The following is a 5021-nucleotide window of genomic DNA, read 5'->3' as shown; positions in this document are numbered from 1 at the left end:
ATTATGATGCCAGTTCTCATCCAACGCCCTAAGCAACCCGGCAATGACATTGATGTGTACCTAAGGCCATTAGTTGAAGAAATTTTACAGCTGTGGATTGGAAATGGTGTACATGTGTGGGATGAGCACAAACAGGAGGAATTTGACCTGCATACATTGCTATTTGTAACCATCAATGATTGGCCTGCTGTCAATAACCTTTCAGGACAGACAAACAAGGGATACCACGCATGCACGCACTGTTTAGATGACACCGAAAGTATATACCTGGAAAAATGCAGGAAGAATGTGTACCTGGGGCATCGTCGATTCCTTCCGACCAACCATCAATGTCGAAAGAAAGGCAAGCATTTCAAAGGCGAGGCAGATCACCGGAAGAAGCCCGCCATGCGCACCGGTGATCGCGTACTTGCTATGGTCAATGATTTAAAAGTAATCTTCAGAAAGGGTCCCGGCGGACTATCTGTTCCAAATGACGCTGAGGGACGCGCACCCATGTGGAAGAAGAAATCTATATTTTGGGACCTACCCTGTTGGAAAGACCTAGAGGTCCGCTCTTCAATCGACGTGATGCACGTGATGAAGAACCTTTGCGTGAACCTGCTAGGCTTCTTGGGCGTGTATGGGAAGACAAAAGATACACCGGAGGCACGGGAGAACCTACAATGTTTGCACGAAAAATATGGCATGCCTCCAAAGCAGTATGAAGGTCCTGTCAGCTATGCTCTTACCAAAGAAGAGAAGGAAATCTTCTTTGAATGCCTGCTCGGTATGAAGGTCCCGTCTGGCTACTCGTCGAATATAAAGGGAATAATAAATATGGCAGAAAAAAAGTTCCGGAACCTAAAGTTTCATGACTGCCACGTGATTATGATGCAACTGCTTCCAGTTGCATTGAGGGGGCTTCTAGCGGAAAACGTTCGATTAGCCATTGTGAAGCTATGTTCATTCCTCAATGCAATCTCTCAGAAGGTGATCGATCTAGAAATCCTACCAAGGTTAAGGAGTGATGTGGCGCAATGTCTTGTCAGTTTCGAGCTGGTGTTCCCACCATCCTTCTTCAATATCATGACGCACGTCCTAGTTCATCTAGTCGACGAGATTGTCGTTCTGGGCCCTGTATTTCTACACAATATGTTCCCCTTTGAGAGGTTCATGGGAGTCCTAATGAAATATGTGCGGAACCGCGCTAGGCCAGAAGGAAGCATCTCCTTGGGCCATAAGGATGTCATTGGGTTTTGTGTTGACTTCATTCTTGACCTTAATAAGATAGGTCTCCCTCAATCGCGGTATGAGGGAAGACTGGGTGGAAAAGGCACGCTGGGAGGGGACTCAATAATATGTAGGGACGGGCATTCTTGGTCTCAAGCACACTACACGGTTCTATATAATTCTACCTTGGTGACCCCGTATGTCGATGAACATAAGAACATTCTGCGCTCCAAACACCCGGACCAGTGTGACGACTGGATTACATGTGAACACATCAGGAGTTTCGGCAGTTGGTTCCAAACACGTCTCAGGGGTGACAACACTGTTTCTAATGACCTGTACTCATTGGCGAGGGAACCATCTTTGACTGTAATGACTTACAATGGGTACGAGATAAATGGGAATACATTTTACACGATCGCCCAAGATCAAAAGAGCACCAACAAAATAGTGGTGTCCGCTTTGATGCTGCAACCAAGAGGGAAAGGGCACATATTATGGTTACATAGTGGACATATGGGAACTTGACTATGGACGTGATATTAAGGTCCCTTTGTTTAAGTGCGAATGGGTCAATTTGTCAGCAGGCGGGGTACAGGTAGACCCATAGTACGGAATGACAACAGTGGATCTGAACAATCTGTGGTACACAAACGAACCATTCATCCTAGCCAATGATGTGGCATAGATTTTCTATGTGAAGGACATGTCTACCAAACCGAGAAAAAGAAAAGATAAGGAAGAGGATACATCATATGATGAGCCAAAGCGCCACATAGTTCTTTCAGGAAAAAGAGAAATCGTGGGATTGGAGGGCAAGACAGACATGTATGAAGATTATGAAAAGTTTCATGAAATTCCTCCCTTCAAAGTCAAGGCTGACCCAAGCACCCTATTAAACGAAGCGAAGGACACAAGCGAAAAAAAAGTGAAGACTTTCTATCCACAACTATTATAATGATGCCTTTGATCTAGAATATCACTGCAGTTACATGTGAACAAATGAAATCCCTTTAGAACAGATGAGTTTTCGTCCGAAACCCGGATACTTCCAAAGAGATTATCTGTTTTGTACACGAAATGCATCCAGTTTTTGCCGTAACCCTATCAACCTTTTAGCACATGCTATATGGGTGAAATGATGATACCATGCCAACTTTCAGCCTTTTCAGAGTTCATCTGTAGTGCTTTTTCAATTTAAGGGCCATTTAGCTGAAAGAATGAACTAATAGCAAAAAGAATAAACTAATAGCAAAAGGAATGAACTAAAAATAATCAATTAAATTATTCTGTTATGATCAACTGAAACAAACTATAATATTCTTCAACAGCAAAAAGAATCAACTAAAAAGCTTTTATAAAACTCCAATAGCAAAAGGAATCAACTCAAAAAACTTTTATAAACCTCTAGTATTATTGAAACTAAAATTATATAAAATTTATGCAACCAAAATTATAAAAGTATTTTCTATGCAAAATATTAAAGCAAAAAGAATTTTCATAAATATTGTTTTGTTAGAAACTTTAATTGCAAAAAGAATTATCATAAAGAATTTCTTGTTAGAAACTAAAATAACAAAATCTATTTTTGAATATAAAGATAAAACACAGTAATATTAAATAGCAGGAAAAAAATCACTCAAAAATCTATCTTTATAGTAAAGTTATTCAAAAACTAGTGATTCACACAAATTTTAAAAAATTCAAATTTAAACTATTCAAATTGGAAAACAAATGGCACTAACATAAAGTTTATAATTTTTATTACCTACAAGAAAAAAGAATTAAAAAATAAAGAAAAAAACAAAAGAAAATAAATAATGCAAAAAACAAAACAAAAAACTGGAAAAAAAGCCACCTACTGGGCCACCACAACGTGAATACGACTAGAGACCCAGTTAGTTGGGCCAGGATTCAGGCCCGCAAAAGGCCCAGCAGGCCCACAGGCATAGCAGTGTCAGTTTAGGCCCATAGGCTTGTAGTTCAGAGGATTTCGAGAGGGAGAGGCAGCAGAGCTTATAAACAGGTGCGGGGCACTCTCAACTAGCAAGGTGGGACTAAACTCCCACCATCACACCGATGTGCAAGGCCATTGGTCCCGGTTGGTGGCACCAACCGGGACTAAAGGGGTGCATTGGTCCCGGTTGGTGCCATGAACCGGTACCAATGCCCCCCTTTAGTCCTGGTTGGTGCCACCAACCGGGACCAAAGGTCTCTGCTTCCCGCCCTTTGGGCTGCTGAAAAGAGACCTTAGGTCCCGGTTGGTGGCAACAACCGGGAATAAAGGGGGTGCATTGGTCCGGTTGGTGCCACCAACCAGGACCAATGATCTTAGTATATAAGCAACACTTACCAAAATTTTCAGTTTTCATCTAATCCCTCCCCCCCGATGAAGTCGACGACAACGACGCCGCCAGGCTGCCCCGCCGCCCCCGCCATCGCCATCGCCCGCGCCCACTGTTGTCGTCGCCGTCGCTCGCGCCCGCCGTTGCCCGTGCCCGTCGTCGCCGCCATCCCCGCGCTGCCCCTAGCCCGACGTCGTCGCCCCGCGCCCGTCATCGCCGTCCCCGCACCCGTCATCGCTGCCGTCCCGTGCCCCGACACTGTTGCCCTGCCTAGTCGTCGCGCGCCATCCTCGCTGTGAGCCCCGCCGGCCTTTTTTTGTATGCTTTTTTGTTGTTGTATGTATTGATGTATTTTGATGTATGATTTCTTTTTTGTTCATATGATGTATGTTTTTTTCATATATATAGATGATGTTTGTTTTTTTGTTAGGTTAGTATAGATTTTAGGTTAGTGGAGAGGAAAAACAAAAATAAGTAAAAAGAAGAAAAGAGGAAGAAGGAAGAAGGAAGAAGAAGAAAAAGAAGGGGAGGAAAAAGGAAAATAAGAAGAGGAAGAAGGAGAAGAAGAAGGGAACAAGAGGAGTGGAAGAAGAGGAGAAAAAAATAAGAAGAGGAAGAAGAATAAAAAAAGAGGAGAAGAGAAGAAGAAATACAGGAGAAGATCTATTTTTTATTCTTCTCCTCTATTTCTTCTTCTTCTCCTCTTTTTTCTTCTTTTTTTCTTCTATTACTTCTTCTTCTTCTTCTTCTTCTTCTTCTTCTTCTTCTTCTTCTCTATTTTTTCTTCTTCCTCCTCTTCTTATCTTTTATCGGGAACGAGGGTGTTGGGAACTAGGGTGTGGGAAACTAGGGTAGAGGGTCGAGGGTCACCGAGGGGTCGAGGGGTCGAGTACCGAGGGTCGTCCAGGGTCGAGGGTCGTCGAGAGTCAAGGGTCAAGGTTCATCAAGGGGTCGAGGGTCGTCGAGGGTCGAGGGTCGTCGACGGTCGAGGGTCGAGGGTCGTCGAGGGGTCGAGGGTCATCGAGGGGTCGAGGGTCGTCGATGGTCGAGGGTCGTCGAGAGTTGAGGGTCGAGGGGTCAAGGGTCGTCGAGGGGTCGTGGGTCGAGGGTCGAGGGGTCGAGGGTCGAGGATGGCCGAGGGTCGAGGGTCTCCATTTAACAAGAATGCCCCCATTATGGATGTGCACAAGTTGATCCATTTTTTTCTGATCTCATCCATGGCTACATCATTTGCTGGAAATAACAGGCGTATGACGCTACAAAACTCTTCAAAGTTGTTTTGAAACAGAGTTCCGGATAGGATGAATCGCTTTTTGGTACGAATTTCAGCAAAGGCCTTCCAAATAGCGATATTCGGAGGGCTCTCGCTGAACTTCGTACCAAAAAGTGAATTATCCAATCCGGGACTCCGTTCCAAAACAATTTTGGAGAGCTTCATACCGTTATGCGCCTGTTACTTTCGGC

Source organism: Triticum aestivum, chromosome 3B, assembly GCF_018294505.1.
Source record: "Triticum aestivum cultivar Chinese Spring chromosome 3B, IWGSC CS RefSeq v2.1, whole genome shotgun sequence".
NCBI classification, from domain to species: Eukaryota; Viridiplantae; Streptophyta; class Magnoliopsida; order Poales; family Poaceae; genus Triticum; species Triticum aestivum.
The sequence above is the reverse complement of the archived record's forward strand: the minus strand, read 5'-3'. Positions refer to the sequence as shown.